The sequence below is a fragment of the Chionomys nivalis genome, chromosome 17, assembly GCF_950005125.1.
Source record: "Chionomys nivalis chromosome 17, mChiNiv1.1, whole genome shotgun sequence".
Classification (NCBI taxonomy): Eukaryota; Metazoa; Chordata; class Mammalia; order Rodentia; family Cricetidae; genus Chionomys; species Chionomys nivalis.
The window spans coordinates 2,275,455-2,289,500 of NC_080102.1; positions in this window are offsets into that span (position 1 = coordinate 2,275,455).

Genomic DNA, 14,046 nt, shown 5'->3' on the forward strand with positions numbered 1-14,046 from the left:
ATGGGTGCATGTGTGTGTGCGTGTGAGCTCGTGTGTGCATGCGAAGCCATGTGTGTGTAAGCCAAGGGTCAATATTGAACATCTTCCTTTGTTCTCCACCTTGCATTTTGAAGTCAGGGTCTCCACTGACCTGGCACTCACTGGTTGGGTTGACTCTGGCTAGGAAGGAGCTCCAGCCTTCTGCCTATCTCTCCTTCCCCAGAGCGGAGATTGTCAGCACTACTGCCGTGCCTAGCTTTTCACCTGTGTGCTGGAGATCCAGACTCAGGGCCTCACGCTCGTGCGGCAAGACTGTTGCTAAATGAACCATTTCCTCAGACCCTTCTTTTGATAATTTTTTTATGAGAATCTCTAAGACCTAACATTTTGAGAAAACTGAGATCCCAAAATTTCCCATATAATCTCTATCTAAGGACTTTACCACTGTAAAGATAAAACCAAAAAACTTTACTAAAATGAAATTAGTTCACTGAAGTTAAGGATAGAGGAATAGCCACAACTAGGAAGTTCAAGGATGCACGTGAAGAAATAAATAAGGTCAAAATCCCTAATTAGATTTAGGAAATCTGAAATTGTCTAGAATGTGTGTACACATTTTTTAAAAGCCTCAATCACTTCCCAGTTCTGGGAAGATGGAGTTAGGGAAGTTAGAAGTCACTGCCACTGAAGGAGAGATTGGCTGTGGGAGTGGGGGGCATGGAGGGATGGGGGGTTGGGATAGCCTGCAGTCCCATGGCGGATCAGAACTACAGTCCCCTCCAAGGCATTCAGTGACGGTTAGACTGGAAATAAAGTAATATTTAAAGTGATATTTGCTACTCTGCTCTTCTTTCACCTGGGTTTTAAAGTTCTATTTTGTAGAAGATCACTGTCCTCAGTTATATTGAAGATTTGCTCTGTGACCCTTTAAGTGTTGGGGAAATCACTGTGAAAAGCCACTTCCGCCCTGTCTGTAGGACGGTCTGAAAGCTCTGAGACCAGTTACAAAAGGAAGCCCGCGAAAGTGGAATTCTCTCCACGCATAGAGATGATCCCACCAGTCTGAAACTACCTTAGTTCTTAAAAACATTAGGGAAGCATTATTTCGGGGTAAACAGAAACAGACTCAAGCATTATCAGTTTGAGATTTGATGAACTTTTTCTTTCAGTCAGATTAGATTTTGGGGGGATGAGCATGCAGGTTCAATTTAGATTCTCAAGTGAAGAGACCAGATAAAAATGCCTGGAGACATTCTTGGCACTGTTAGGAGCATGAAGAGCCAAAATTTTTCATGAGAAAAAGACAACCTGTTTTCTCAAGGTTTCTAGTCCAGCTAGGGAAATTCAAAAATGGGATTCTCGCTGTGTTTGATTTTTGCTTTCCAAGACAGGGTCCCATGCAGCTGTTCGACCTCAAACTTACAAAGCAGAAGCTGGGTTTGAACTCCTGACAGACTCCACTGGGATTACAGGCATGGGTCGCATGCATGGTCCTTAAACAAAGGAGATGCTTTGTGTTTTTATTAAGATGCATTGTTATTTTAAATTAAATTAGGGGTGTGTGTGGTGTGTGTGTGTGTGTGTGTGTGTGTGTTCATGAGTGCAGGTGCCCGACGATGCTAGAGGAGTGGTGGGTCCCTTGGATCTTGAGTTATAGGCAGTTGTGACCCATCTGACATGGGTGCTGGGAACATGAACTCAGACCCTCTGCAAGAGCAGTGTGTGCTCTTAACCTCTGAAAGGCACTTGTTAGCTCCTCAGTCTGCAGAAGGGAAAATGAAAATAAACACTAGAGGCAAGCATCAGAAAAAAGGATGGTAAGGGTGCTTGCTGCTCCCTGGTTTTCCTTACTTGGGAAGAGAGAAAGATAAAGCGTGTGTATGACTGAGGGTGTGCATGGGTGAGCGTGTGCACGACTGAGCTTGTTCATGAGTGAGTGTGTGCATGACTGAGTGTGTGCATGAGTGAGTGTGTGCACGAGTGAGTGTGTGCATGAGTGAGAGTGTGCATGAGTGAGTGTGTGCACGAGTGAGGGTGTGTACAAGTGAGTGTGTACATGACTGCATGAGTGGGTGTGTACATGACTGGGGGTGTGCACGAGTGTGTGCATGAGTGTGTGCACGAGTGACTGTGTGCATGACTGAGTGTGTGTATGACTGAGTGTGTGCATGGCCGAGTTTGTGCACAAGTGAGTGTGTGCACAAGTGAGTGCGTGTATGACTGAGGGTGTACAGTACAGAAGCTTATTGGCTTTGTGTTTCCAGTTTCAAAGTGTTTAATGGAAAGAGCAGTTATGTAACCTGCGGACGCTCACATAGGTGGTTGGTGGATGGATTGTGTTTTAAGTTCACATCCAGGGCATGATTCTTAATCCTGTTCACGCTCTCACTCTCCTCTCCCTTCTTGCCTGTCGTGTGGCAGCCATTTCCCCTCAGGTTTACTTCTTTTTTTCTTCCCTGTGTTTGTTTGTTTGTTTATTTATTATGTATACAATATTCTGTCTGTGTGTATGCCAGCAGGCCAGAAGAGGGCATCAGATCTCATTTCAGATGGTTGTGAGCCACCATGTGGTTGCTGGGAATTGAACTCAGGACCTTTGGAAGAGCAGGCAATGCTCTTAACCTCTGAGCCATCTCTCCAGCCCTCAGGTTTACTTCTTTTGAAGCGTTCGTGGCATTTCCTCATTGCTGTTCAATTTTCTCCTTTTATTGTAATTCATAGCTTTATTTTTCTTTTATGAAGAAGCAGAAGTGTTTTCAAGAGACAGTTGCCCTTTTTGACCAAAATGGTTGCTTGCTTATGTATTCTGGCTCATAATTCTCCAGGAATTTATTATGTGGAAAGTGTTGGAGATGCATGCAAAGTATATATATACAAGGAATGCCACGGAGGAGGCCACTGATGACGGCAGGTGGTTGAGGTGGGCGGTTGCTGGGTTGAGTGTAAAACCTTTAAATGAAGTCCCAAATACTCAGTGACACTTTGGGCCGTTGTGTGGGACACAGAGCGCTACAGTGAGAAATGCAAGATACGACTGAGACAGGAACTCGCTCTGTAGACCACGCTGGCCTTGAGCTGACAGGGATCTGCCTGCTCTGCCTCCTGAGTTCCGGGATTAAAGGCGTGCATGACCACCACATCAGCTAATTCAGCAGTTTTGAGAAAGTGGACAGGGGCTACTGCAGGATAGTTTGAAAATACGAAAAACTAAAAGAATCTCTTTCCTCTACAGCTGTGTCTTTTCCTTGCTCAACCTGGTAGATTTAGAATCAGATTTTGATCTCTTGGTTACCTCCAACTGAATCACTCTTTTCTTTTGTTTTCTTCTTTGACTCAATAACTAGAGTGCAGAGAAGTGGCAATTGAGACGAACACAACAGTTTAAACCAAATGCGGAGACCATCTTTACTTGCTGGAAGAAATCTTGTTAGAGATGCCTGCAGACAACCTGTCTCCCAGCACCACCTGCAGGGGTGGGGAAGTCTACAGAGGCTGCAGAACATCTGCCAGAGACCTGGGCTGGTACAGGTGGAGGTTTGGGGACGTGCTATGTTGGTTACAAAATCTTAGCGTCCTATTTATGACCATCCTTGTTGACTTCAACTTGGGCTTCTGAAAGCTTCAGGGCAGGAGCAACAGAATTAAATTCTTAATCGGTCCCAGGCTCTTCTCAGTATTCCTTTGGTGAGCTTTAGGAGAGTGGAGAATGCAAAGATCAGTGACAGCCCCTTGTCCCTACTTGCTCACCTGTGCTCTGAGAGCACTTTTAGAACCTTGAGGGGATAGGTAAATAAGACTGGATCCCATTTAGGGGACTCAGCCTCCTTTGGTGCAGGCTGACCAGTAAAGCAATCACTGCATGATCCTTTCTCCAACTGGCAGGGATGAAGAACAAAGGCAATGTCACAGTCTTACGGAGTGAAAACGTGAATTATTTTTGAGGTTTCTAAAACTCAGGCGTGCCGGGCGGTGGTGGCGCACGCCTTTAATCCCAGCACTCAGGAGGCAGAGGCAGGTGGATCTCTGTGAGTTCGAGACCAGCCTGGTCTACAAGAGCTAGTTCCAGGACAGGCTCCAAAACCACAGAGAAACCCTGTCTCGAAAAACCAAAATAAATAAATAAATAAAAAGATAAAAAGATAAAAAATAAAACTCAGTCATGTACGATGACAGAAAAGAGTCTGCATTGCATGTGAACCAATTGAAGATGTTCTTTCCCAACGTAAGACTCCGTCAAACAAAAATCTCATGGGCACTCTGCTGGTCCTACAAGGGATCCGATGAAAGACGCTATATATGGTTTACTACAATTGCATGAACTTGAGCTTGAAATCAAGTCTATACTATTAGTATGACAATTTTCTTTTTCTTTGTTAAATCATGCCCTAAGAGGCTAAAACAATTTCTATACATTCCTTCTCTTTTTATAGTCTTGATAACAAGTACAAAATATTTTATTTCTAGTTGTTTTTTTTTCCCCCTGAGGCCATCTGTCACGATGCAGCCCAGGCTTTCAACCTGAGACCCACCCGCCTTTGCCTCCATCGTTCTGTGATTGCAGACATGTGCTGCCAAAGCTGGCTCCTTAATTTCTAGAACTTGAAAGGAAGCAAAACAGAGCAGGCATATAAGAAGCAATGTGAGAAAACAGTCTGCATTGTCTTGTCGGAAGCAGAGAGACGTCTTCTGGGGGAGTAATCAAGCGGTAGGACCTGGGAAGCTGGCTCAGTGGGTAAAGCGCTGGCTGGGAGCACATGAGGCCTGGAGCCGGGGGTATAGCTGTAGAAGATGCTTGCCTGGCTATACGAGGCTCGTGGTCCAGTCCCACCAAGACACACACAAACAAAGACAAGTAAGATTGATCTGCAGCACCATAGTATTTCCTAAATCTGAATTTAGAAGAAGAAACAGAATACATACTCATGCAGAAGTTTTAGGGATAGTCATCGTCATTTTTTCCTCCCATTTGACAATCTTAGGCAAGGGCACCAACTTGTATAGTCACAGGGCAATTATGTACCATCTCCCAAAGTGAAGCACAACCAGCACCCTCAGCTCAGCTGTGCTGCTTGCAGAAGACCCTAGCCTCACAGAAGAAACCCCTCAAAGAAGGAGGGGGTGGTCAGAGTCATGGGACCCTCACTGGAGTATCCAGCCACTTCTTCCAACCAGTTCTATGCAATTCTGTCCCAACTGCAAGAGGCCTGGAGGTCTCAGGGAGGGACTAGAGCGTACATGCTGAGAAGGGCTAGGTGATGGGCTCAGTCTGCACTGCCACGGGGAAGCCAGCTTCCAGACCATGTGGTGGGTGAAGGCCACCCCTACTCCTCAATTTAAGCCCTTACTTAGGTTCTATTAAGTCTCATAAGCTCATTGGCTCTCCAGGGTGAACTCTGGGAGAATCAAAGAATTTAAGTTTGTGATTGGGACCTTGTGAAGATGGGGTAGACATTGCTTAGTCCCCCCAGGGTGAAAATTCTCTCATTTCATATTTTGTCTTTTTTCCCTAGGCATTTATACTCTCAAGTGAAGACTCAGACTGAGTCAAAACTCCAATTACAGCAGTCATCCTGAATTTCTCTAAAAGTGCAGTCATGTCTACCAAATGATTTACTATTCATTACAAATACACCACTGGTTTCTCCTCAAAGCCAATTAACTTCAGATGCTAAGGGTGAGTAGAATAATCTACACGTTGAGTTTCTTAAATGGATACTCACGTTAAGATTTGGGAACTGTGAATGCTTCTTGTCCAATTCCTTCCTACCTTAAGACTGAAGTAACAAAAGAAACCAAATGACTTGGTCAAAGTCAGAAGAAGGCAGAAGTCAGATGCGGAATCAAATCTTGGCTCCCAGGCTAGACGGTCAATCATAGTAGTTTGTATTTGATTATAAATCCCCAGGGACCTTAATGAAAAAGGAATTTATTTGGGTTCTGTGCTCCTTGATATACCTTACAGACTTAATACCAATAATTTCTCTTCAGTGGGCTCCAACACTTGCTAAGTGACCTGCTTCTTTGGGGAAATTTGGGGGATCAATAACGGGAGCTTGTGGACAAGGGTGTTTTGTGATGTTGTTACTGTCTTAACTCTTTACAGTGAGACAGACAGAAATCATTTTTAAAACAAGAACATACACTCATTTTTCTCAAATCATACGACATAAGAAAAAGCAAGCGGAAAGCTTTGCTACCCGTGTTGAGCAGGTCTTCCGCCCTCTGCAGCCACGTAGCATATGGAATCCCCACCTTGTTCAGTATTTAACCTCACAATTTATTGCTAGGTGTCTTGGCAGCAAGCTGTGTGAGCTGAAGTGGAGTCTGATTGACTTAATTAATGTGGTGGCAGCTTGGAATGTTGTCCAGCTGCCAGAGAGAATTATGTTTGTTTGCTTTGGGCCCAAGTGTGAAATGGCTGGCTGTTGATTTCAGAAGTGTGAGAGTACATTTTTATATCTCACAAAAATGAATACATTTTTTGTACCCTACACATTTGGGGAAATGCTAGAATTCATTGGGTAATATAATGTTATGTACCTCTTGTGTGGCAGAAAAGGGACAGTGGAAGTCTGCCGGAGAGCTTGACTTTGCGTCGGTACAAGAGAGCAAAAACAGGTGGCTTATAGCCACGAGCAGCAAATAAACCACCTGAAATTAGTTCGCCGGGCCTAAGGCTTTAAAGACAAACATTAAAAGCAAGTTTTCTCAACTAGAAGAGACCAACTCTGGTAACGATGAAAAATAATCCTGAACACAAGAAACATAGTTTTAGAGCTCCTCCAAAGGAATGGCCCTAGGGTTCGCCGTGGGCTTTGAGGAGTGCACGCGTCTTCACCAAACACAGCCCCTTCTCACTGTGCACTCCTTTTCCTACGGTGACTGATGCGGTGACCGGTGACCCTGGTGCTGCCTGCTTGTCATGCATGGCAGTATGGATTTTGATGCTGGTCACTTGTATGTCAAGGGAGTTCTGTAATCCCACAGGCAAGAGCTGACATTAGACTAACAGTCCTAAGGACATTTGACGGTCATAGGCAGGATTACTCCTGGAATATTCTTCCCAGTGCTATTTTATATTAAGATAACATACATCAACAAAAGCATAGTGGATTAATAAAATGAATATTTGGAATATATAAATACATTTCCTGCTCTGTGTGTGTTGCTGGGTATTAAACCCAGGACTTTACTCATGCTGGACAAATGCTATTCCAGATGAGCTACTTCATTGTTAGTAATAATGAACGATAAGCATGCACTACTACATTTAGTTTGAACCTCACTTTATTAGGAGTTGGGGGAAAGGTAATTTTTTCTAGTCAGCTACTGACTGAATAGTTTTTTTTTGTTTTTTTTTTTTAGCTTGACAGAAGCCAGAGTCATCTGGGGAGAGGGACCCTCAATTGCGAAAGGCCTCCATCAGGTTGGTGCTCTGTTTAATTAATGCTCACGAGTGAAATTGGTCTGTGTGTGGTTTGGGTATGTAGCCTCATAAAAAGAGTTTGGCAATGTTCCTTCTGTTTCTATTGTGTAGAATAATTTGAGGGGTATTGGTATTAATTCCTCTTTGAAAGTCTTGTAGAATTCTGACATGAAACCATTTGGCTCTGGGATTTTTTTTTTTTTTTGATGACTGTTTCTATTTCTTTAGCAGTTATAGGTCTGTTTATTTTGCTTATCTTGTCTTAATTTAATTTTGGTAAGTGATATTTATCCAAAACATTGTCCATTTCCTTTAAGTTTTCCAAATTTGTGGATTACAGGTTTTCAAAATATGACCTAATGAAAATCTGTATTTCCTCTGTGTCTGTTGTTATGTCCCCCTTTTCATTTTGGATTTTGTTAATTTAGATATTCTCTCTCTTCCTTTGGTTAGTTTGGATAAAGGTTTGTCTATTTTGTTGATTTTCTTGAAGAACCAACTCTTTGTCTCATTGATTCTTTGTATTGTTTTCTTTGTTTCTATTTTGTTGATTTCATCTTTCAATTTGATTATTTCCTGCTATCTAGTCCTCTTGGGTGAGTTTGCTGCTTTTTGTTCTAGAGTTTTCAGGTGTTCTGTTATGGGATTTCTCAGCTTCTTTAAGTAGGTATTTAGGGTTATGAACGTTCCTCTTAACACTGCTTTCTTTGTGTCCCATAAATTTGGGTATGTTGTGTGGTCATTTTCATTGGATTTTAGGAAGTCTTTGATTTCTTCCTTGACCCATTGATGATTCAGGTGAACATTTGTTTAATTTCCATGTGTTTGTAGGCTTTCTGGAATCAGTGTTGCTGTTGAATTCTAATTTTAAGCCACGGTGATCTGATAAGATACATGGGGTCATTCCAATATTTTTGTATCTGTTGAGGTTTGTTTTGTTACCTAATATGTGGTCAGTTTTTAAGAAGGTTCCATGAGGTTCTGAGAAGGTATATTCTTTTATGTTTGAATGGAATGTTCTATAGATGTTTGTTAAGTCCATTTGAGTTATAACATCTGTTAGTTCCCTTATTTCTCTGTTCATTTTCTATCTGACAGACCTGTCCAGGGGTAAGAGGGGAGTGTTGAAGTCTCCCACTATTAGTGTGTTGTTGATAGGAGCCAACCTGTCTCTTTTTGTTATGAAGTTTTCAATAATTACATACTTAAATGCCATATTCCCCAGATCTCTGAGCAGTTGAGGGCTGTTTATCAGGTAAAACTACAGTATAGAATCTGCCTGGAGAGCTGTGTCTGAGCTTGACTGTACTGGCTCTCAACTTAACAGGTAACATTTACACTCGTAAAAAGACAGAAGAAAAAACTACTTGCAATAGAAGATTAATGGCAGAATTGACAATAGTGGAGAACAGCTTAATATATTTTAAAACTGGGTTGGATTAAGAGACTTAAAACTACATACCGATTTAAAACATGAGACTTATTGCTTTTTAGTGTAGAATGAGCTACAATGAACTATTATAACATTTAACAGTTAAACATAGGTGAATTTAAGTTACATGTATGCACACACACTGTGAACAGGAATTGGGCGAAGTGGATGCTCTCAGTGATCCCTACCAAAGGCAAGCCACTGCACAAAACACACATGTAACAGTCAGCAAGAGGAATTTAGTGACAAAAACGTAAGTAAACTGGAAAACCTGGCAGGGTATACCTCAGGAAAGATGGCGGGACTTGGTCACCTGACCTGGCTCTCAGTTAAGATGGCGGTGAAGTCACCTGACCTCAGTTAAGATGGCAGTAAGGTCACTTGTTGTATGGAAAAGCCGTGTTTTTTGAGCTGCAGGAGTTTTAAACATAATAACAAGAGAGACCTTGAGACGTGATCCGCCCTGTGGCTGAGCTGCTGTGCCACAAGCCACAGTGGGGAACAAAGGCTGGAATTGAAAACAGCTGCCTTGTGGATCCAACCAATCTTGTCGGCTACAGTAGCAGTGGCAGGGACAGTTTGAGGAAGAGTGGAGCCGGCAGGACACCGGCGGAGCATTTACAGGTGGGTCACTGATAGTTTGAGGGTTTATACCATAGCTCAAAACGTGAAAACCCACGAAAACCTTGTTTTTTCTCCTTTCTTTTTTTTTTTTTTTTGGAACAACAAAAAGTAAGGAGAAAAAAATCCGAGGGACCCTGGGCCCCAAATCAAATGAACCGCACAGTGTGTGCAGTGCTTGCGCGGGAGGACTGACCCTGGGTTGTCTGGTCATGGTTTTACCTATGGAAAGCAACCAGAGATGAATGTCAGCGAAGGGCTCAACCATAGCCTTGAAGGCTGCAGGTGGCTGGAAGGGGAAACGTCACCACCGAAGCTGCTGGTGTGCACAGAGGTCGGTGTTGAGGCAGATACAACGCAGACCATGACACTAAACAGGGTAAATTTCAAAATGTAATATTTGAGGAGAAAAGGAACACCAGGAGGTAGAATGGAGCTAAATCCTGTGTTCACAGGGATAAACAGATTAAGAAATGGAACAAAGGGAGTGGTGACCTCAGGTTAAGACTGCACCTGCCTAAATTTCTAATTTGTGAAAAGGAATTAAAGAAAAACTTAGAGCTATGTGTAGTGGTACATGCCTTTAATCCTAGTACTGGGAAGGTAGAGTCTGGCAAATCTCTGAGTTTTAGGCTAGCTTGGTCTACAGAGCAAGATCCTGAAAAGCCAAGCTTAGACAGAGAAGGAACCATTGAATATAGAAAGCTGGTGAAGATTTAATTGGACGAGGGGGCCATGATCCAGCCCCAACCAGCAGCAGAACTTGGCAGCTTCGGCCATGTGGTTCTGGAGCCAAGGACAGAAGAAAGGAACTATGGGATTCCCCTCCACAGCTAAGGAAAGCTGCTGTGTCAGGAGCGTCCCTGAACGGAGGCCTAGAGAGGTCACCATGTGAAGCTGTGAGGGTAAAGCCTGGATTGTCTTGGGGTCCCCAAGATGTTGGAGATGCTGGAATCGTGGGATCCCTGCTACCTGAGTGGAACCAGCCCAAGAGAAAGAAGTGTGTTGCAGTCAACAAAGATGGAATGTTTTTGAAATGGAAAAGTATATCCTGTGCCATTATGTATTAGAAGTATGTGATCTAATTTTTATTTTGATTTTATAGGGATTACAGTTAAAGAGTGCATGAATCTCAGAAGAGACTTTGAACTTTAGACTTCTAAATATTGTTGAGACTGCTATAGACTGTGGGGACTTTTGAAGTTGGACTAAATGCATTTTGCGTTATGCTATGGCTATAAGCCTTTGGAGGTCAGGGAATGGAATGTGGCGGTATGACAAAAATGACCGTCAAAGGAAATGGCAATATTAGGGAGTGTGGCCTTATTGGAGGAAGTATGTCGCTGTGGAGGTTGGCTTTGAGGTCTTGTATATGCTCAAGCCACTCCTGTTGCCTTCATATCAAGATGTAAAACTCTCAGCCGTCTCTCCAGCACTATGTCTGTCTGCACACTGCCGTGTCCCACTGTGATGATAATGAACTAAACCTCTGATCTGTAAGCCACCCATTAAATGCTTTCCTTTATAAGAGTTGCTATGGGGGCTGGAGAGATGGCTCAGAGGTTAAGAGCATTGCCTGCTCTTCCAAAGGTCCTGAGTTCAATTCCCAGCAACCACATGGTGGCTCACAACCATCTGTAATGCGGTTTGGTGCCCTCTTCTGGCCTGCAGGCATACACACAGACAGAATATTGTATACATAATAACTAAATAAATATTTAAAAAAAGAGTTGCTATGGTTATGAATCTCGTCACAGCAATTAGGAGCCCTAATTAAGACACCACTGCAGAAAAAAGAATTTCTAACCAAAGTTACAGGAGCATCATTCAAACACCCAGAAAGCAGTTTGATAGCCTGACCATTCAGCAAAACAACAATAAGATACCCTCCAGGGTCTATCACCTCCCCCCCCCAATTCAGGGACCTTGCCACATAAACTTTATGACATCAATGTAGCACGTATTTTTCATGAATGCTAAACTCAGAAAAGGTTTTGTTTTAACAAAATTGATATCATCTAATAAACAATGAGATGCCCTAAAATTCTAACATTAGTAAATTAAGACAACAATATGTTATAGGTTTGCAAAATATATGAAAACTGTGTACTTCTGTGTAGAAAATACATCGATGAAGGGTGATTATATAAGCAAATTCTGTGGCATAGTTCCTGCGTTCTCCAGGTTACCTTGCAGATAGGTGGTTGCTTCTAAGATTTTCACTGGTTAGTTCATATATTAAATCTTTGATCAGTTTGCTTATAATGTGATAAGAGAATAACTCTATTCTTTTGTAAGTAGATATCTTGTTTTCTTAGTAACATTGATTGAAAACAAATGTTCTTTTCCAACTGGCCTGTATGTCCACAAGCAGCTGACCATAGATGTTGATTCTCAATTTTATTCTGTCAGTCCAAAATTACCAAAACTCTGTTGTGGTTACTGGCAACAGTGAAAAAGTGATTCTCCTTTTTTTGAGGCAGCTTTTTACTTTGTAGTCCAAGCTGGCCTTGAACTTGCAATCCTCTTGTGTTAGACCCCTGAGTACTGGGAGTAAAGCCACGTGCCACCAAACCTGGTTTATAATAATGCTTTGTCCAGCACAGCTCCCGAGACGACCTGTGTGGGCCAGGGAGGAAATGGAGAACTGACAGACAGACATGAGAAGAACTGACTTCCACTGGGACTCTGTGGCCACTGAAACGCCCCTGAAAACCAGGGGGTCATGTGTATAGACAGGTCCTGGAGTGTGTGTCAAGCTACTGGATGGAGAAGCACAGGTTCAGGAGGCTTCTCCTTGACCAGTCTCACCTCATGGATGCAATTACCTAGTAGCATTTAAAACATTTTTAAAAAATTTTCTGTGCATTGATGCTTTGCCATGGTTGTTGGATCCCCTGGGACTGGCATTATAGACAGGTGTGAACTGCCATGTGGGTGCTGAACAGGTGTGAACTGCCATGGGGGTGGGAATTGAATCCCAGTCCTCTGGAAGAGCTGTCAGTCATCTCTTCAGTCCCACATTTAAGACCTTGAAAGCATTAAAAGCAAACACAAAACCCTTTGGCTGGGCGCCTCCTCCATCCACAGGCACATTTGGCTGCCTTTTTTTTTTTTTTTTTGCCTCCTAGCACTTGGCATTTATAAATGGGAAACACTAATTGAATTCAGTTGGTTATTTAAAAAGAAGACATTGTGGTTGTTTAAATAAGAATGGTCCCTGTAGGTTTGAATATTTGAAGACTTGGTCCCCAGTTGGTGAAACTGTTTGGGAAGGATTAGGTGTCCATGGAGAAAATTTGTCACCAAGGGCAGGTGTTGAGGTTTCAATAGACTGGCACCGTTCTCATCTGCCCCTGGAACCATGAGCCCCAAATTAATGCTTGCTTTTACGGGTCATCCCCGCCATGGTGTTTCATCACAGCAACTGAAAAGTAACTAAGACAGAAGTGACTGTTGGGACCGTTTGGAGTCCTAGCCTCCAGCTGCTCTTCCCTGCTAGAGATCTTTACTTTCCTTCTGATTTGAGTTACTGAAAGCTGTGTCAAAGTTGTTTATCAGCTCTGCTTCACGAGCACGTGTTGCCTTGCCTTGAGGATCAGAGGATGAGGTTTTCACCTGTTGGCCCACCTGACTGTGTTGGGTATATAAGCCTCTGTGGCGCGATTGACGAAAGGGCTTCTTACCAGTGACTAGAGGTCTGTGTGTTTGTCTCTGTGTTTGTGTGTTTCAACCTCCAGCCCCTTGCCTGAAGCTCGGGAACTGTATGGTAGCGCAGACAGGCGTTGTGCGCTGCACATGAAGTCGGTAGCTGGATGACTGTGGATCCAAGAGGAATTAGAGGACTGGAGGGTAAATATGTTCAAAATACATTGCATGCATGTGTGAAATTCTCAAAGTAATAAAACTGTATCTTCCTCAAAAGAATGTTAAGAGTTTTGTTCTGGATTTTCCAAGTCAGCTCTAAATCCAGTGACAAGGAACAGTGAAGTGAAGGACAACAGATGCAGAAGAGGAGCAGACGATACAATGCTGGCGGTTAGGGACTGAATGACACCAATGAACGTCAAAGAGTGCCAAGAAGCCAATAACCACCAAAGCTGGAGAGGTGAGGAGGCAGTCATAGTACCTGCTCATGGAGAAGGCACTGGCCGAAGGTTTCTTTCTTGCTTGTTTTGAACGCTTTAAAAGTTGTAGATGCTTCCTGGTAATTGTATCCATGAGGTAAGGCCGGTCAGGGAGAAAGCCTGACACACACTCCAGGACCTGTTTATACAAATGACTCCCTTGGTTTCCTGGGGTGTTTCAATGACCACCCGGATTCCCTGAGGAAGTCAGTTCTTCATTTCCTCCCTGGCCCAGACAGGTCCGTCTCTGGAGCTGTGCTGGACAAAGCGTTATTGTAAATGTTTGACAGATACCAGGTAGACATTGCCTAGGCTCCGGGTCTGGCAGAGTGCAGGTTGCTGAAGAGGGGCCACCTCCAGCACCCCCGACTCGGGGCCCACAGCTGCCCAGTCACTGCTTGGAGCTGGTTCCACCTCCCCCAAATATAACAGAAAATCTGTCAAGCTAAACTGAAGGTGTA